Here is a 21,853-nt window from a genome sequence, read left to right as displayed (position 1 = left end):
CAGTTCGTTTGCTCTGCTAGAGCTGCCCCGGTCAATTGTAAGTGCAGTATTATGAAGTGGAAATGTCTAGGAGCAACAACGGCTCAGCCTCGAAGTGGTAGGCCACTAAAGCTCACAGAATGGGCCCGCCAAGAGCTGAAGCGTGTAGCGCGTAATAATCGTCTGTCCTCAGTTGCAACACTCACTACTGACTTCCAAACTGCCTCTGGAAGCAACTTCAGCACATGAACAGTTCGACGGGAGCTTTATGAAATGGGTTTGCATGGCCGAGCAACCGCACACAAGCCTAAGATCACCATGTGCAATGCCAAGCGTCGGCTGGAGTGGTGTAAAGCTTGGACTCTAGAGCAGTGGAAACGCGTTCTCTGGAGTGATGAATCATGCTTCTCCATCTGGCAGTCCGATGGACGAGTCTGCCAGTAGAACGCTTCCGGCCCGAATGCAAAGTGCCAATTGTAAAATTTTGTGCAGGAGGATTAATTTAATGAACTGTTTTTCATGGTTTGGGCTAGGCCCCTTAGTTCCAGTGAAGGGAAATCTTAACGCTACATTATTCAATGACATTCTAGAAGATTTTGTGCTTCCAACTTTGTGGCAACAGTTTGGGGAAGGCCCTTTGCTGTTTCAGCATGACAATGCCACCGTGCACAAAGCGAGGTCCATACAGAAATGGTTTGTCGAGATTGGTGTGGAAGAACTTGTTTGACCCGCACAGAGTCCTGACCTCAACCCCATCGAATACCTTTGGGATGAATTGGATCGCCGACTGCAAGCCAGGCCTAATCGCCCAACATCAATGCCCCASCTCACTAACGCTCTTGTGGCTGAATGGAAGCAAGTCCCCGCAGCAATGTTCCAACATCTAGTGGAAAGCCTTCGCAGAAGAGTGGAAGCTGTTATAGCTGCAAAGGGGGGACAAACKACATAATAATGMCCATGATTTTGGAACAAGATGTTCGACGAGCCGATGTCCACATACTTTTGATCATGTAGTGATGTGGTGCTCTGAGTTGGGGGCTCTGCACGGCGCCTGATCCAAATAAAGGGAAGGGGCGGCTGGAGGTTTTGGGCAAATGTGTAGGGAACCTTGTTATAGAGCCCTGAGCCCCAGAGCTTATCATTTTGCGGGTGATTATGGGGGTAAGAGGGGGGAGATGGGGAACAGGCAGAAAACTAGATACCCCCAACTTATCTATCCTGCTCTCTGTTTTGCTATGGATACGGTGTCCATATTAAGACTGCCTCAGAGATGAGTTTGGCAGAGTGAGACTGACATCAACTGCTGATGACTGAGGCTGTCCTAATATGAACACCGTATATATGAGGCTTTGTCTGAAAGGAACTGTTTGTTCTCTCATTCACCAGATAGGCCCCTAGAGCGTCAGGTCAACCCATTGACCACGGTTGGCCAAACAATCCATGACCCACTGGAGTGGGGGGTGGGTGGGTTTGTGTGTGTGTGTGTGTGTGTGTGTGTGTGTGTGTGTGTGTGTGTGGTGTGTGTGTGTGTGTGTGTGTGTGTGTGTGGGGTGTGTGTGGTGTGTGTAGGCAAGATATGGTGCATTCCATACCACTAAGGCTGCGTTTAGACAGACAGCCCAATTCTGATATTTGTTCCACTAATTGGTCTTTTGACCAATCAGATCAGCTCTGAAAGAGATCCGGTGAAAATATCTGATGTTATTAGTAAAAATACAAAATAGTGGAAAAAATACCAGAATTGAGCTGCCTATCAGAACACCGACTATGTATACACCGATGGATAGAAATCCAGTAGATATGGATACTGTATATATCCACAATTCCAATTCAGGATGTCTTGTGTTGCCATACATGTCTGATGTATTGGGGTAACATTGAGGTTTTAGAATGGTGATAATATTTTTTAAGGGAACAGAATCAATACGGCTGTGTCATGCTCCCTTCCAAGGCCATTGGTCAGCTAGCCCAGAACTCCAGCACACCAGTTATTTCCCAAGTGTGTCTACCACTACAACTAAATCAGGGGTGTCAAACATACAGCCAAAGAGGGGGTCCAATCCAGCCCATGGGTGGTTTCTGTAAAATAAAAAAAATAAAAATATATATATATTTATTTTTGTGATAATGTTTTTGCAGGGGAAACAAACTCAACATTTTAAAACAAATCGAAACTTAAAAAATAAAATAAAATTTTATCGGTCGCATACACATATTTAGCAGATGTTATTGCGGGTGTAGTGAAATGCTTGTGTTCCTTGCTCCAACAGTGCAGTAGTATGTAACAATTTACAACAATGCACACAAATCTAAAAGTAAAAGAATGGAATTAAGAAATACATAAATGTTAGGACGAGCAATGTTAGAGTGGCAGTATCTACAGTACATATGAAATGAGTAAAACAGTATGTAAACATTATTAAAATGACTAGTGATTTCACGTCTATGTACACAGGGCAGCAGCCTCTAAGGTGCAGAGTTGAGTAGCCGGCTAGTGACATTGACTAAGTTAAGGGTAGGGTATTGGGTGGAGGCCGGCTAGTAATGGCGCAAAGTTGCTTAGGAACTAGAAGCAGAGCTGCCGTGTCTGTCGGCGCCATCTTCTGATGATAATGGACCTACATTCATACAGTTTCTTGACTGTATACAGCTCGCTAATCATTGGAAAATAGAGGACTATTATTTGCACGTTTTACTGGTGAGAARATATAACACTTTCAGTGTGGCCCTCCGGACTTCGTTTAAGACTGAATGTGGCCCTCTGAACTAAATGATCCTGTTAGATGTTTCATAGATATGTGTATTGTGTTTTGTAAGAGAATAATGTGCAGTACTTGATTCAAGTAAACAAGCTAATTGTACTGTATTTAGTATTTTACTTGAGTACAGTAAATGAACAGTTATTATGGATATGAGTGTAAGTTTTGTTGGAGTCCCTTCACTTTTTTTCTTTTAAGCATAGAGCAACATGCAGCAACATGTCATAATCTTTCAACTTTGAAAACATACTGTACTTTTGCCTGTCATATTAAACATTTGACAAGTGATTTTTATTAATTACAATACCTGACATTGAAAACACAGTGTGCAGCTTAACCCAAGGGGTGCTTAAAATGACCAGTTGACGCCTTGATGGCATTCAGAAGCTAAAAAGACAAAATGTTCTCTTTCATTTTGCAACCCCATCTCTTCTCAATCACTTTTTGAGTGGCAGGTGCACCTTGTGACACAGAGGACATAGAGTATGCTCTAAATCTGTCAGGGCTGGTTTTACTGGCGCCGTTTGAGTAAGTGCTACATAAAAATAGTAGACAGACAAATGTAAAGGGAGAATGTTGTACATACTCCCATTGGGTGGTCAGATAATGAGCCCAAATTCGAAATTCAATCTTCCCACAGTTCAAGAGGGAGTTTTTTTTTTAAATGGGTATTTCTCCTTGAGGTTGAATGGCCCCCATATGCTGTAAACTTTAAGTAGATGGCCAGTTGGATGGATATGTACACGCAGGTATCAAATGCACCTAACTTACACCATTCTGTCGTAAAGTTTTGTCTATTTGTCATAACAAAAAAAGAGTGGGGTTGAAGTGCATGTGCGTGTGTGCACGTGTCAAAAACAGTGCATTCAGTATTCAGAACCCTTGACTTTTTCCACAATTTATGTTATGTTACGGACTTATTCTAAAATGTATTATTTTATATTTTTCTTCAACAATCTACATACTATACCCCATAATGTCATAGCAAAAAAAGGTTTTTAGAAATGTTTGTTCACATTTCTAAAAAAGCTAAAACTGAAATATCACAAGTATTCAGACCCTTTACTCAGTACTTTGTTGAAGCACCTTTGGCAGCAATTACAGCCTCAAGTCTTTTTGGGTATGATGCTTGCAGATCCTCTCAAGCTCTGTAAGGTTGGATCGGGAGCATCGCTGCACAGTTATTTTCAGAGCTATTTTCAGATCTCTCCAGAGATGGTTTTAAGTCCGGGAAGGTGAACCTTCGCCCCAGTCTGAGGTCCTGAGAGCCCTGGAGTAGGTTTTCATCAAGGATCTCTCTGTACTTTGCTCTGTTCATCTTTCCCTCGATCCTGACTAGTCTCCCAATCCTTGCCGCTGAAAAACATCCCCACAGCATGATGCTGCCACCACCATGCTTCACTGTAGGGATGGTGCCAGGTTTCCTCCAGACGTGACGCTTGGCATTCAGGCCAAAGAGTTCAATCTTGGTTTCATTAGACCAGAGAATCTTGTTTCTTATGGTCTGAGAGTCTTTACGTGCCTTTTGACAAACTCCAAGCAGGCTGTCCGGGAAGGTGAACATTTTACTGAGGAGTGGTTTCCATCTGGCCACTTTACCATAAAGGCCTGATTGGTGGAGTGCAGAGATGGTTGTCCTTCTGGAAGGTTCTCTCATCTCCACAGAGGAACTCTGGAGCTCTGTCAAAGTGACCCTGGTTTTTGGTCACCTCTCTGTCCAAGGCTCTTCTTCCCCGATTGCTCAGTTTGGCCGGTCTGCCAGCTCTAGGAAGAGTCTTGGTGGTTCCACACTTTTTCCATTTAAGAATGATGGAGGCCACTGTTTTCTTGTGGACCTTCAATGCTGCAGAAATTTTTTGGTACCCTTCCCCAGGTCTGTGCCTCAGCACAATCCTGTCTCTGAGCTAATTTTTTATAAATTAGCAACATTTTCTAAAAAACAGTTTTCACTTTATCATCATGGAGTATGAGGGGAAAAAATATTTAATTTATTTTAGAATAAGGTTGTAACGTAACAAAATGTTGAAAAAGTGAAGGGGTCTGAATACTTTCCGAATGTACTGTATGTATAGCTGTGTGTACGCGCACTCATTGTGTGTGTGTCGAGAAAGTTGCGATGGACCGTGCAGTGTTCTGGTGCTCATATCATAATTACTACCCAGGCACGTAATGTCCAACTGGAACATTTGTCTAAGCTTAAGTTTCTCTCTGCGACAGCTGAACAAAGTGACTGTGTGACTAATGATGTCTCATTCTTTTTAAGAGAAACTTCGCTGGAGATTATTGTATAGGCTTATTTGCGAGAGTTGCTTCTTCATGCTCTCTTCTGATGACACAATCCTTCATATCCTCTCTGTATGTTATGATCTGATTGATCTCCATATGAATATGCTCCACCTCATTCAAGGGACTGTGTTTAATATTCTGTACATTCATGTTTTGGCGAAAGTGTTTTGTTCATTCTTGTTTGAGCTTTTCCGTAGATCTAAGGCATTTGTTTCTTCGGCACACTTACTGTAGACCTGAGTTATAAAAGTATTTGTTTTCTTTCAAATGCCTTGAGTAATGGTTTTTAGTATACCTTTTTCACTTTTGGGACTATTCCAATGGTTTCATTGTGCTCGACAAGCTCACTCAAGTGCAGCTAAAGAATACAAATACTATTTAAAACCAGGATAACTGTACAAATGTTTAAATCACCATGTAGGTTTCAGATGGTCTTTTTGACAGAGGAATCCATTTTATATTGACTAAAAACAGGAAAAGGTCTTCTCCAAAACAAACATTGAACAAGACTATAAATCAATCAATAATTTTAGATGGCCATGTAATGATTCAAAAATGATCTCTAAGTTGCATTTTTACTGAACAGAAACACGCCACTCACCAGTCACTAACATCCCTCCAGCAAATAATAGAAATGGAAATTATATACAATTAGATTTGCTTGCAGTTTTGTTGACAGCCATTGTTTTTTGCCCTCAAACTTTAAATTCGATCACGTTTAGACTCGTTTTTATGCTTCATTGGGTGTTGCGAGTAACCATGAATAGCCTTCTGTTATGCACTGATATGATGGTCACATGGAGACATTGATCATGATGGATGAGATAGTCTTCCACTCCACTCCAGTGTGCGTCCCAAATGACACCCTATTTCTCTGTGCACGGCTCTAGTCAAAATAAGTGCACTTTGTAAGGAATAGGGTGTCATTTGGAATGCAACCCACTCCACGCCACCTTGGTTATTGGCTGCATTAAGGGAGGACGGGGACACAGCCCATGAGTAGAAAACAAAAGAAAATACATTTAATGGACACACAGTGGTCCTTTTCTCAGGCAGATAAAATAGACATTTTCAGGATTCATTTAAAGGGATTAGGGCGTCATCTGCCTTTAATCCCTGTTGCGTCAAAAAACAGAACACTCAAAACATGAGCACAATGGCAGCTCTTCCTTTAAAGAACTCCAGGCCTCAAAGGGCAGATAACCCAAAAACACGGGTGGAACTAAAAAATTGAGCCAGGATTTCTGGAGGGACTACTTTTACATGCGCACCTGGCAGATAAGCATGGGTATAAAATGTTTGGTCCTCAACATACACACAGCTCATTGTTCAACCCTAAAGACGCAACTGGTATGTAATGTTTGGAATTATTTATTATGTTGCATCCAGTGCTTAGCACAATTTACATGTTTAACTCTGGTAGGAGTGGTGACTTTTGTTGTGGATATTTTCTGACTGCAGAAGTAATTGCTTGAAGTGCTAGATTAAATTGTTTAAACGTTTACTTTATTCAAAGCCATGCTTTGTTGCTGTGTCATGCATTGTTTAGTGTAAAATAATGCATGTTTATTCTCTGTTTAAGGTTATCTTCCTATTCCCTATTCCTTATTCCTCTGTCATTCAACTACTCTATTCAACAAATCAACTGTTTCAACAAATGGCATCAAAACCATAATAAAACACTGGAAAGGAATTGAGTTGTCCCTTTGCATCCTTCACGGGTTGAGGAAGCCGTTTTCAAGTTTGAGCAGAGCTGAAATAATTATAACACCTAGACAACTTGACAATCCCTTTGGTCATTTTGGTACATAAGGATTCTGAAATTAAAGCAACAGTAGATGGGAAAAGCTAGCAAGCTCCACAGATGCAAAAAAACTAGCTGTGTTTGAATTATTTATCTTTCTTTCTTTTGGTATTTTTCGCTCTCGTTTTCTCTTTCTAAAGCCAGAGAGTCACTGATTAAATGCAGTTCCTTTTTGTATACGTGGGGCGGGTTGGACTAGCTCTGGCATCTGTTGTGGTAGTCTTCCGGGCACAGAGACCTTATACTGCTTCCCAAATGTCACCCTATCCCCTATTTTAGTGCACTACTTGGGAGATGCTCCCTGAGTCTTCCCTATGGCAAGCTACTGGTGCGTCGCTTGGCCTCAGCTGCTGTGTTTTCATTTATGTATTGTCATCTATCTGAGATTTCTGTTACAGTCTCGAGGAAAACACAGACTTCCTTAATTGCTACATCTACCGGCTTCCAGCTTTACACACACTCACACATATACACACACACACCACACAATCATATAAACACATTCTTCCCCACACACATTTAAATGCACTCCACCACTACTTTAGCTCAGTCGCGAATCAAAGCCACACACAGAAGGGGAAAGACGGATCCTTGTCCTCCTCTTCTCTTCCTCTCTGCCCACTCTCTCCACCGGCAGTAATCCAAGATTTAAGAATGTGGCTCTACATTCATACATACACAATCTGGCTAGGGGAACAGTTTCACACCAGGTTTGTGTAATCCTTAGTCTCCATACTCCTGGGAATATGTGTCAAGGGCTGATGTGGATCTTTGAAATTAACAGTATGTGATTCCAGACTGTTCTAATCGTCTACAGTGGTGTAAAGTCCTTAAGTAGTACTTTAAGGTATTTTTACTTAAGTAATTTTTTGGCGTATCTGTACTTTACTATTTATATTTTTGCCAACTTTTACTTCACTACATTCCTAAAGAAAATAATGTACTTTTTACTCCATACATACGTGGGTGTCAGGGAAAAATAATTGAAATGGTCCAATTCACACACTTAACAAGAGAACATTCCTGGTCATCCCTACTGCCTTTAATCTTGCGGACTCACTAAACACAAATGCTTCTGTCACGATCGTCRAAATAACATTCAGACCAAGGCACAGCGTGATATGGGTTACACATCTTTTTATTTGTGAAACGCACAAAACAATTTAAACAAAGCAAACGATACGTGAAGCTATGGAGTGCTCACAGGCAACTACACATAAACAAGATCCCACAAAACACAGTGGGGAAATGGCTGCCTAAATATGATCCCCAATCAGAGACAACGCTAAACAGCTGCCTCTGATTGGGAACCATACCAGGCCAACATAGAAATAATACAACCTAGATTACCCACCCTAGTCACACCCTGACCTAACCAACATAGAGAAAAAAAAAGGCTCTCTATGGTCAGGGTGACGTACCCCCCCCCTTCCAAAGATGCGGACTCCGGCCGCAAAACCTGACTCTATAGGGGCGGGACTTTGCCCCCGCCCAGACCACGGGTCCGGCCATGGATACGGGTAGAACGCCGTGCGGACTGGGCCTCAGCGCAGAGGAAGGCTTCGGCCATGGAGCTGGGTTGGCCGCTGTGCCTGGACTGGGCACCGGCGCAGAGAAAGGCTCCGGACTTGGAGCGGGACTGGACGCCGTGCCTGGACTGGGCCCCTGTGCAGAAGAAGGCTCCGGCCATGGAGCTGGATGGACACTGTGCCTGGACTGGGCACCGGCACAGAGGGAGGCTCCTGCCCTGGAGCGGGACCGGACACCGTGCCTGGACTGGACACCAGCGCAGAGGAAGGTTCCTGCCGTGGAGCTGGACTGGATGCCTTCCTGGAAGCTCGGACCGTTGACTTCGCTGGCGTTCCGGACGTTGACCGTCGCAGGAGGTTCCGGACGGTGGACCGTCGTAGGAGTTTCGGACGGTGGACCGTCGCAAGAGGTTCCGGACTGTGGACCGTCGTAGGAGGTTCCGGACGGTGGACCGTCGCAAGAGGTTCCGGACTGTGGACCGTCGTAGGAGGTTCCGGACTGGTGGACCGTCGTAGGAGGTTCCGGACGGTGGACCGTGCGTAGGAGTCCGGACTGTGGACCGTCGCAAGAGGTTCCGGACTGTGAACGTCGTAGGAGGTTCCGGAGGTGGACCGGGGTCCGACTGTGGACCGTCGGGAGAGGTCCCGGACTGTGGACCGTTGCAAGAGGTCCGGACTGTGGACGTTGCAGAGTCGGCCTGGACCGTTGCAAGAGGTCGGACTGTGGACGCGTCGCAGGAGGTTCCGGACTGTGGACCGTCGTAGGAGGTTCCGGACCGTGGACCGTCGTAGGAAGTTCCGGACTGTGGCCGTCGCAGGAGGTTCCGGACTGTGGACCGTCGCAGAATGTTCCGGACCGTGAATCGTCGCCGGAAGCTCAGGACTGGGGACGTCGCCGGAAGCTCTGGACTGGGGACAGTCGCCGGAAGATCTGGACCGGGGACCGTGGGCCGGAAGCTCTGGACTGTGGACCGTCACCGGAGCCTGGTGCGTGGAGCCGGCACAGGTGGCATCGACTGGTGACACGCACTTCGGGGCGAGTGCGAGGAGCAGGCACAGGACGTACCGGACTGGGGAGCGCACTGGAGGCCAAGGGCTGGGCGGCATGTGGTACCGGACTGGTGACACACACTTCAGGGCAAGTGCGAGGAGCAGGCACAGGACGTACCGGACTGGGAAAGCGCACTGGAGGCCTGGTGGGTGGAGCTGGCACAGGTGGCACCGGACTGGTGACACGCACTTCAGGGAAGGTGCGAGGAGCAGGCACAGGACATACCGGACTGGGGAGGCGCACTGAAGGCCTAGTGCGTGGAGCCGGCACAGGTGGTACCGGACTGGTGACACACACTTCTGGGCAAGTGCGAGGAGGAGACACAGGACGTACCAGACTGGGAAGGCGCACCCGAAGCCTAGTGCGTGGAGCTGGCACAGGACGTACTGTGCTGTGGAGGCGTACTGGAGGTCTGGTGCGGAGAGCCGGCACAAATTGTCCCGGACAGATGACACACTTTGCACGGCGAGTGCGGGGAGCTTGCACATCTTTCTTGAGGCTGTTCTTTGGGCTTTTGTTGTGGCCGCGAACCCCGTCTTCGTCGCTGTCTGCCCTTCTCTCCTTGCGTCTGCTTCCAAGGAAGGCTTTCGTGTCCTCCCATAATTTCCTCCCAAATCCAGGATATCTTCTCCTCCTTGATCTCCTCCCAAGCCCAGGATACCGTCTCCTCCTGGGCACGCTGCTTGGTCCTGGTGTGTTGGGATCTTCTGTCATGATCKTCGAAATAACATTCGGACCAAGGCGCAGTGTGATATGGGTTACACATCTTTTTATTTGTGAAACGCACAAAACAATAAAAAAAGCAAACCATACGTGAAGCTATGGAGTGCTCACAGGCAACTACACATAAACAAGATCCCACAAAACAATGTGGGGAAATGGCTGCCTAAATATGATCCCCAATCAGAGACAACGATAAACAGCTGCTTCTGATTGGGAACCATACCAGGCCAACATAGAAAAAAAAAAAACTAGATTACCCACCCTAGTCACACTCCGACCTAACCAACATAGAGAATAAAAAGGCTCTCTATGGTCAGGGCGTGACAGCTTCGTTTGTAAATTATGTCTGAGTGTTGGAGTGTGCCCCTGGCTATCCGTCAATAAAAAATGAAACGGTGCTGTCTGGTTTGCTTAATATAAGGAATTTGAAATGTTTTTTTAAAAGGAACTCAGTCCGGCTATCAACTTACTCTTGAAAGTTGTAATAGTAGAATGGACAAGCTGCAATTTTGAAATTGGGTAGTGCATTATTAGTTTTCCTCTTGTCATGTCTATCACGTTTCAGGTAAGAACCAGATGCAGACAACGTCGAAGTAACAACATTTTATTAATCAAACAGGGGCAGACAAAAGGCAGGTCAAGGGCAGGCAGAGATCCGTAATCCAGATAGGTGGGGCAAAGGTACAGGATGGCAGACAGGCAGGCTCAGGGTCAGGGCAGGCAGAATGGTCAACACTGGGAGAAGTAGGAAACAGGAACAGTCGAGAGACAGGAGCAGAGGGAAAAACGCTGGTAAGCTTGACGAAACATAACGAACTGGTAACAGACTAACAGAGAACACAGGTATAAATACACAGGGGATAATGGGGAAGATGGGCGACACCTGGAGGGGGGTGGAGACAATCACAAAGACAGGTGAAACAGATCAGGGTGTAACAGTAACCCCCCCCCCCCCAGAGGCGCCACATGGCGTCTTACCTGGGTGCATACCTGGTTGACCGGAGACAAAGGGCTGTGAGATATGGGTTTAACTCTGGACACATGAAAGGTAGGATGTATACGAAGTGTACGGTGCCACAGAAGACAAACAGCAGAGGGGCTAATGACTTTGGAGATGGGAAACGGGCTGATAAACCAGTTGGAGAGTTTGCGGGATTCCATCCGGAGGGGCAGATCCCAGGTGGACAGCCATACCTTCTGCCCTAGCCGATACCAGGGATCCGGGGTCCAGTGGTGATCTACTTGTCATCGATACCTGTAGGTGGTCTTGAGGAGGGCCGACCGTGCTCTCCTCCAGGTACGACAACAGCGTGGACAAACATCTGGGCAGAATGTGTGCCGACCTCTTCTTCCTGCTCATGGAAGAGCGGGGACTGATACCCCAGGGAACACTCAAAAGGTGATAGGCCCGTGGAAGAGCACATGATATTCCCCAATGCTGGAAGGGGGGCCTGAGTGAAAAAGTTTGTGAACCCCTGGTCTATGTAGTACAACTTCCTCCACAGCTGCCACAAGTGAGATTAGATAGAATAAGCTACCATTAACCTGTCTGGGAACGGCCAACAGCCAATGAAACAGCCAATGAAATTGCAGGGCGCCAAATTCAATCAACAGAAATCTCATTATTCAGATTTCTCAAACATACAAGTATTAGACACCATTTTAAAGATAAAATTCTCGTTAATCCAACAACAGTGTCCGATTTCAAAAAGGCTTTTCGGCGAAAGCAGAACATATCATTATGTTAGGTCATCCACTAGTCACAGAAAACATACAGCGATTTTCAAACCAAAGAGAGGAGTCACAAAAAGCAGAAATAGAGATAAAATGAATCCCTAACCTTTRATATTCTTCATCAGATGACACTCCCGGGACAACATGTTACACAATACATGTATGTTTTGTTCGATCAAGTTCATATTTTTATCCAAAAACCTCAGTTTACATTTGGCTTTGCCTCCAAAACATCCCGTGAATTTGCACAGAGCCACATCAATTTACAGAAATACTCATAATAAACATTGATAAAAGATACAAGTGTTATTCACAGAATTAAAGATATACTTCTCCTTAATGCTGTGTCAGATTTAAAAAAAACTTTACGGAAAAAGCAAACCATGCAATAATCTGAGTACGGCGCTCAGAGACCAAAACAACTCAAACAGATATCCGCCATGTTGGAGTCAACAGAAGTCAGAAATAGCATTATAAATATTAACTTACCTTTGATGTTCTTCATCAGAATGCACTCCCAGGAATCCCAGTTCCACAATAAATGTTTGATTTGTTCGATAAAGTTCATATTTTATGTTCAAATACCTCCTTTTTGTTCGCACGTTTAGCCCAGTATTCCAAATTCATGACGCGCGATCACTAGGAGCAGACAAAGTCAAAAAGTTCCGTTACAGTCCGTAGAAAACATGTCAAACGAAGTATAGAATCAATCTATAGGATGTTTTTAACAGAAATCTTCAATAATGTTCCAACCGGAGAATTCCTTTGTCTTCAGAATTGCAATGGAAATCAAGCTAACTCTCACGTGAACGCGCATGGTCAGCTCATGGCACTCTGGGAGAGACCTTACTTAATCCCCTCTCATTCGCCCCCACTTCACAGTAGAGGCATCAAACAAGGTTCTAAAGACTGTTGACATCTAGTGGAAGCCGTAGGAAGTGTAATATGACCCCATAGACACTGTTTATGCGATAGGCCAAGAGTTGAAAAACTACAAACCTCAGATTTCCCACTTCCTGGTTGGATTTATCTCAGGTTTTTACCTGCCATATGAGTTCTGTTATACTCACAGACATCATTCAAACAGTTTTAGAAACTTCAGAGGGTTTTCTATCCAAAATCGACTAATAATATGCATATATCATCAACTGGGACTAAGTAGCAGGCGGTTTACATGTACATGTAGTGATGATTTGTGTATAGTATGTAAAGTACTGTGAAGTAAAGCCTAGCTCATTTTGTACAATCCTATACTGCATCCGACCATGCCCTTTCTCTGTTATTGTTATCAAAACATTTAATGACGTTGGTAACAATCATATCTTTTCCCACATATTTTAATGAATATACACTACCGTTCAAAAGTTTTAGGTCACTTAGAAATGTCCTTGTTTTTGAAAGATAAGCACATTTTTTGTCCATTAAAATAACATAAAATTGATCAGAAGTGTAGACATTGTTAATGTTGTAATTGACTATTGTAGCTGGAAACAGCAGATTTTATGGAATATCTACATATCTACATTATCAGCAACCATCACTCCTGTGTTCCAATGGCACATTGTGTTAGCTAATCCAAGTTGATCATTTTAAAAGGCTAATTGATCATTAGAAAACCCTTTTGCAATTATGTTAGCACAGCTGAAAACTGCTGTACTGATTAAAGAAGCAATAAAACTGGCTTTCTTTAGACTAGTTGAGTATCTGGAGCATCAGCATTTGTGGGTTCCATTACAGGCTCAAAATGGCCAGAAACAAAGAACTTTCTTCTAAAACTTGCCAGTCAAATCAAATCAAATCAAATGTATTGGTCACATACACATGGTTAGCAGATGTTAATGCGAGTGTAGCGAAATGCTTGTGCTTCTAGGACCGACCGTGCAGTAATATCTAACAAGTCAGCTAACAATTTCACAACAACTACCTTATACACACAAGTGTAAAGGAATGAATAAGAATATGTACATGTAAATATATGGATGAGCGATGGCCTTGCAGCATAGGCAAGATGCAGTAGATGGTATAGAGTACAGTATATACATATGAGATGAGTAATGTAGGGTATGTAAACATTATATAAAGTGACATTGTTTAAAGTGACTAGTGATACATTTACTACATCCAATGTTTTATTATTAAAGTGGCTAGAGATTTGAGTCAGTATGTTGGAAGCAACCACTCAACGTTAGTGATGGATGTTTAACAGTCTGATGGCCTTGAGGTAGAAGCTGTTTTTCAGTCTCTCGGTCCCCGCTTTGACGCACCTGTACTGACCTCGCCTTCTGGATGATAGCAGGGTGAACAGGCGGTGGCTCAGGTGGTTGTTGTCCTTGATGATCTTTTTGGCCTTCCTGTGACATCGGGGGGTGTAGGTGTGCTGGTGGGCAGATAGTTTGCCCCCGGTGATGCGTTGCGCAGACCTCACTACCCCCTGGAGAGCCTTATGGTTGTGGGCGGAGCAGTTGCCGTACCAGGCGGTGATACAGGATGCTCTCGATTGTGCATCTGTAAAAGTTTGTGATTGTTTTTGGTGACAAGCCAAATTTCTTCAGCCTCCTGAGGTTGAAGAGGCGCTGTTGCGCCTTCTTCGCCACACTGTCTGTGTGGGTGGACCAATTCAGTTTGTCCGTGATGTGTACGCCGAGGAACTTAAAACTTTCCACCTTCTCCACTACTATCCCGTCGATGTGGATGGGGGGGTGCTCCCTCTGCTGTTTCCTGAAGTCCACGACCATCTCCTTTGTTTTGTTGACATTGAGTGTGAGGTTTTTTCCTGACACTACACTCCGAGTGCCCTCACCTCCTCACTGTAGGCCGTCTCGGTCGTTGTTGGTAATCAAGCCTGATTACCAACAACGACCACTGTAGTGTCGTCTGCAAACTTGATGATTGAGTTGGAGTGAACAGGGAGTACAGGAGAGGGCTGAGAACACACCCTTGTGGGGCCCCAGTGTTGAGGATCAGTGGGATGGATGTGTTGTTTCCTACCCTCACCACCTGGGGGATGGCCCGTCAAAAAGTCCAGGACCCAGTTGCACAGGGTGGGGTTGAGACCCAGGGTTTGGACGGTACTATGGTGTTAAACGCTGAGCTGTAATCGATGAACAACATTCTTACATAGGTCCTCTTGTCCAGATGGGTTAGGGAAGTGTGCAGTGTGATTGTGATTGCATCGTCTGTGGATCTATTGGGGCGGTAGCAAATTGGAGTGGGTCTAGGGTGTCCGGTAGGGTGGAGGTGCTTTGCCTAGTCTCTCAAAGCACTTCATGATGATGGAATTGAGTGCTACGGGGTGATAGTCGTTTAGCTCAGTTACCTTAGCTTTCTTGGGAACAGGAACATTGTTGGCCCTCTTGAAGCATGTGGGAACAGCCTAACTAGGATAGGGATTGATTGAATATGTCCGTAAACACACCAGCCAGCTGGTCTGCACATGCTCTGAGGACGTGGCTAGGCATGCAGTCTGGGCTGGCAGCCTTGCAAGGGTTAACACGTTCATATGTTTTACTCATGTTGGCTGCGGTGAAGGAGAGCCCGCAGGTTTTGGTAGCGGGCCGTTTCAGTGGCACTGTATTGTCCTCAAAGCGAGCAAAGAAATTGTTTTGTTTGTCTGCGAGCAAGAAGTCAGTGTCCGCGACGGGGCTGGTTTTCTTTTTGTAATCCGTGATTCACTGTAGACCCTGCCACATACGTTTCGTGTCTGAGCCGTTGAATTGCGACTCTACTTTGTCTCTATACTGACACGTAGCTTGTTTGATTGCCTTGCGGAGGGACTAGCTACACTGTTTGTATTCGGTCATGTTTCCGGTCGCCTTGCCATGATTAAAAGCAGTGGTTTGTGCTTTCAGTTTTGCTGAATGCTGCCATCAATCCACGGTTTCTGGTTGGGGAAGGTTTTAAAAGTCACCGTACAACATCACTGATGCACTTGCTAATAAACTCGCTCACCGAATCAGCGTATACATTAATTTTGTTCTCTGAGGAGATCCTGAACATATCCCAGTCCACTTGATCGAAGCAATCTTGAAGCGTCAAATCAGATTGGTCGGACCAACGTTGAACCGACCTGAGCACGGGCGTTTCCTTTTTTAGTTTCTTCCTATAGGCTGGGAGCAACAAAATGGAGTCGTGGTCAGATTTGCCAAAAGGAGGGCGAGGGAGGGCTTTGTATGCGTCGCGGAAGTTAGAGTAGCAATGATCCAGAATGCTGCCAGCCCGGGTCGCGCATTCGATATGTTGATAAAATTTTGAGAACAGGTGAACAAAAGGACTTGAGTTCCTGTATGTTATGATCACACCACGATTCGTTAATCATAAAGGCATACACCACCGCCCTTCTTCTTACCAGAGATATGTTTGTTTCTGTCGGGGCGATGCGTGAAGAAACCGGGTGGCTGTGCCGACACTGATAACGTATTCCGAGTGAGCCATGTTTCTGTGAAACAGAGAATGTTACAATCTCTGATGTCTCTCTGGAAGTCAACCCTTGCTCGAATTTTGTCTACCTTGTTGTCAAGAGACTGGACATTGGCGAGTAGTATACTCGGGAGCGATGTGCCCATCTACGAAGCCTGACCAGAAGACCGCTCTGTCTGCCCCTTCTGCGGTGCCATTGTTTTGGGTCGCCTATTGGAATCCAATCCATTGTCATGGGTGGTGGTTCAAACAGAGGATCTGCTTCGGGAAAGTCGTATTCCTGGTCGTAATGTTGGTAAGTTGACATTGCTCTTATATCCAATAGTTCTTCCAGGGAGTATGTAATAAGACTTAAGATTTCCTGGGTTAACAGTGTTAGAAATAGTACATAAAAAAAACAAAATACTGCATAGTTTCCTAAGAACACGGCGAGGCGACCATCTCTGTCGGCGCCATGTTGCTACTTGTTAGTCTATTCTTGTTCTGTGAAATGAAGGCTATTCCATGCAAGAAATTGACAAGAAACTGAAGATCTCGTACAACACTGTGTACTACTCCCTTCACAGAACAGTGCAAACTGGCTCTAACCAGAATAGAACGAGGAGTGGGAGGCCCAGCTGCACAATGGAGCAAGAGGACAAGTACATTAGAGTGTCTAGTTTGAGAAACAGACGCCTCACAAGTCCTCAACTGGCAGATTCATTAAATAGTATCCACAAAACTCCAGTATCAACGTCAACAGTGAGGCGACTCAGCGATGCTGGCCTTCTAAGCAGAGTTGCAAAGAAAAAGCCATATCTCTCTCCAGTGTCTGTTCTTTTGCCCATCTTAACCTTTTCTTTTTATTGGACAGTCTGAGACATGGCTTTTTCTTTACAACTCTGGATTAGCTAACATAATGTGCCATTGGAACACAGGAGTGATGGTTGCTGATAATGGGCCTCTGTACGCCTATGTAGATATTCCATAAAAAATCTGCCGTTTCCAGCTGAAATAGTCATTTACAACATTAACAATGTCTACACTGTATTTCTGATCAATTTGATGTTATTTTAAAGGACAACATTTTTGCTTTTCTTTCAAAAACAAGGACATTTCTAAGTGACTCCAAACTTTTGAACGGTAGTGTATGTTATACGTGCATCATACACGTGATGCACAATAGGGGCTACTGCTATGATTCCTCTCATTGTGGTATCTACAGTACCAGACCTGAGATCAAATAGTGTCTGATTGAGCCAGCACGGAGTGCCAGACAGCCAGGGCTTGTATGTGAAGTTTTGGGACTATTCTATCGGTCCCATTGAGCCAGGCAAACTTAATCAATCTTGCCTATACTCTTGATAAATGAACAAGGTTTCTCTTGTTGTCTATATCTGTGTATATAGAGAGGTTGGGGGTTAGAATCATTAACCTCCTAAGATCAATGTCCTCACAACCCCAGGTGGAATCTAATTAGCATATAAATTAAATCCCCATCCAAATCTGTCAGTTTAAGCTTGAGATATATTAGCATTTGTGTTGCATTGGATGTGTCTCAATCCACCGCATCCGCCTATGTAACACTTTCGCATCTGTGGTGAAAGGTGACAGAGCTTTAGTGGTGTTGTTCAGACCATGAGACATCCCGAAAATTGGTCTTCTGACAAAATCGTCTGCTGCGTCCAAAAATTCTGACCCCTCTATGGTAAGATGAGACTCTCACAAACACGATTGTCTTCTCCATTCTTTTCTACGAGCCCCACAAGCATCTTGGGACTCGTCTGAAGTCGGTAGAGCCAATCTGCCAACTTCTGTTTGTAGCGTTCGAACAGTTTGGGCTAGACACTAATATGACCCATCCATGTAAAGGTGAGACTCTCCAAACATGTACAGTACCAGTCAACATTTTGGACACACCTACTCATTCAAGAATTCCAAGAGTGTGCAAAGCTGTCATCAAGGCAAAGGGTGGCTACTTTGAAGAATATAAAATATAACACTTTTTTGGTTACTACATGATTCCATATGTGTTATTTCATAGGTTTGATGTCTTCACTATTATTCTACAATGTATAAAATAGTAAAAATAAAGAAAAACCCAGGAATGAGTAGGTGTGTCCAAACTTTTTTTGACTGGTACTGTACATGTCGGTTGTTTTGCTCTAGGACGCCCACAGGCCTTAAAAGACTTGTCTGAAGGTCCCAGTATCAGTTGAAAAAATATGGAAGTACAGTATATATGGAGACTGTTTAGTGACAAAAATAATGTAGTGAATCTGTTATTCAATGCGTTTGTGTGGGCTAATAGCAGTAAGGCCAAAAATTATTATTCATAAAATTGTTTTCATATATTTCTTATATACTTCAAGCGGTCTTAAAATTATATATCAAATAGAAAAATGATCCTTGGTATGACCTTAAAACAATTCCATATAGTTTAGTAGTACCCCCCTCCCGCGGATTAGACAGGGTTTAGACTATTAAGGGTTTTTAAGGTGAGTGTTGATTCTCTGCATTTTGTTTCTCAGTCAGATGTATCAATAAAGATTTGATTCATAGGTTGAAAACAATGTAGCAACAATAAAATATAGCTTCATCATGCCTTTTCCTCTAGTAATATAATTCAAGTATATCATCTATTATTTGAATTTCCTTCCTACGCACTTTCTTCGCTATATATCCCAGCCTAGAGTGAACACTTAATCAACACAAAAAAGCAAGCTATGATACACACCCATTGGTGCATGTTCAGTAAGACATAATTCCATCTTGCTTTTTATGTATAACCTGCAATTTATCTTCCATGTCTTGTGGGTGGGCACCAAAATGGTGGAACAGGTCTGGTGTTCAGCTCTGAATATCTGCAAACATACAGCTAGTGCTGGCCTGCAAGATCCCAAAAATCCAGCACTGGCATCGTACCATAGCCTATAATAATGGTGGCGCATTATCTCGGCTAACAACATATTTCCTTGTTGAGGGCAATTTGGCAATGGTCTTGATGTTAATGCCCCACAAGCCTGTGGAATGAAGCTTGGCGAATGGTTGAAAAAGACACCCCCTCACACACACTGTGTATTCTGTGATTGATTAGCACAGTGACATTGGTACAATAGCTCCGAGGGGGTGAGATCCCTAAATAGAAGGTTTTAAGCAACAGTGAGGCGAGCCAAGAATTCGGATCATCTGTGAATGCGATGAGAGAAGAAAGAGCTCCTGGTGCTTTTCAAGTAATAGCTTCACACAATTGTGAAATCTGTGAAAATGTACTTTCTCACTTTAAAGGGGCAATCCTTAGTTGTTACATCTATTTTTGAACTTCAAGAATCAATGGGTACATATCATTACTTAATTAAGAATATAACATATTTTTACTCATGAGCTTAGTGCAATTGTCGTACCATATCAGAACCCCAAAATATAAGCTTGTTTAATTCCAATGTTTGTAAACAAAGTAAATGTAAACAACCACTAAAAAATGGTTAAAACTACAATGTTGTTATCATGGATGGTCAGTACTTTCATCCATAGCCTAGTCTATGGATTCTGAGAGTGGTTGCATTTCTCTAGCCCCATCCCTCAGCTTTTTACTGAAACTGTGGCAGGGAAAACACTTGGTCAATGTTTCAATTAAAGATTGCCGATTGAAAATGTTGTGTATCCAATTTTGTTGTCAAATTTTTGACCGTCTGACTCCATGTGGATTCTTCTATTTTTCACCTGTAGGGAAATCTACCATCAGGCGATTTCCCATTCCGTTGTACCTGTTATGGTGGCCATTGTGATTTTTTTCTCTGCTCTTGTCTTTCTCTAGACTATATTCCACTTCACCTACTGTTTATTTGGCAAACCTTGATGCTTTGGATCTCCCCTATTTTTTCAGAGGTATGCAGCGTGTATAACATTCAATCAACAAGTCATACCAATATTCCTAAAGACCGCCTCAGTCTCATTTAGAGCGAGACATATCATCTGCTAACTGACAGGGATCCACACCAACACAATGTACTGTTTTGACATGTGGAAAATCACATCTCTTCTACCTGACAAGCATTACACCCCCTCAGTCATTCCCTAGAATGCTCAATGCACATGAAGGTATGCCAGCGCTACAAAAGGTTGTAGGAAAGTGGTGCTTGTTGGGGTAAATACCTACTAAAAGTCTATATGAAATATCATGATTATGTACCCTGCTGTCTCCTTCCCTCTGTTTGAAATACTTCAAAGCTCATTGTAACTCTGTAAGCTTTCTAAGCCACACCAAGATACATTGCAGGTAGACATCAGCCTGCTCGCAACTCAGACAAAGCCTCTTTCTTTGCCTGCTACATTGCTGTACTATAACGTGTACGCTGGGAGTCGGGAAGCAAGTACAGGGAGTGCAAATGTAATAATAAATAGAACATAGTACAAAACAAGAATCATGAAACGAGTACAGACATGAAACAGAGTCAGAGTCAATAATGCCTGAGGAAAGAACCAAGGGGAGTGACAGATATAGGGGAGGTAATCAGGTGATGGAGTACAGGTGAGCGTCATGAGGCGCAGGTGCGCGTAACGATGGTGGCAGGTGTGCGTAATTTCCATGCTATGGAAACTTAATAATGTAATATGGGAAATGGATGTGTTTTTGTTAAGATAGGGATGTGATTTGAGAAGTTATCAGAGATAATTGTTTTCCATAACTTTGCACAGTGAGTGATCACTGCCCGGGAGTGAGGTCAGGGAGCGTGCCAGCCTGCCAGATCCGCCCCTTTAGAGCAAAAGGTTTAAATGAAAGGTTAAGAAAAAAACACATTGAACCAGAAAAAGCGGGAATCGGCAGCTACACGTTTAAACTGGTTTGAACTTTGAATATTAACACGAGGTGGTGACGATAAACTTGCCTCCCGGACAATCACTGGTACGGCTGATTAAGTATCTTCGAAAGCAAATTTTTTACTCTGCTCAACCATCGTATTACGCTACTCTCATCACCCCACCACCAGATATGACTGGCTATCCCATCTTCAAACAAGTATCTACAAGATTGAATGGAAGGAAAATCAACTTTGTAGTTCTGTTCAGGACTACACGACAAGTCACAGGATGCCGGACAACTACAAAGAAGGACAACAGCTGGATCCATTTCAGACAATCAGAGCCTTACAAGTGTGTCGTGAAAAGACCCAATCCCCTTTCCAAGGCTGCCCTGTTCATGAGAGATCCCTAGCGAACCCAGGCATTTCACGTAAATACATTCAGGATTTGTTGCTCAAAGTGGGCAAAGTGTATGGTTATTGTTGGTGAGAGTAGTTTCTGAATGTGGCAATGTTAAGTGTCTCTGTCCCTCTCTCTCCCTCTCCATCTCTTCTTTAACAAGCATCCATGTTGTTGTCATTCCGCTGGGGACCTGTTTTCAGCGTATTACGCCTCCAGTCAATAACAGGTGCAGAGTGTGTGTCTATCGTGTATTCCCATTTAATTAGCTAGTAAATAAATGAACCACTTTGTGTAGTGCTGAATCATAAGTAAGGCTCGGGCTTTTGCAGATGCAAGGAGGTTACGACTTCAGAATGGTGATATGATACGAGGTTATGATTAATAAGTT

The sequence above is a fragment of the Salvelinus sp. IW2-2015 genome, linkage group LG8 (assembly GCF_002910315.2).
Source record: "Salvelinus sp. IW2-2015 linkage group LG8, ASM291031v2, whole genome shotgun sequence".
In the NCBI taxonomy this organism is placed as follows: Eukaryota; Metazoa; Chordata; class Actinopteri; order Salmoniformes; family Salmonidae; genus Salvelinus; species Salvelinus sp. IW2-2015.
The sequence above is the reverse complement of the archived record's forward strand: the minus strand, read 5'-3'. Positions refer to the sequence as shown.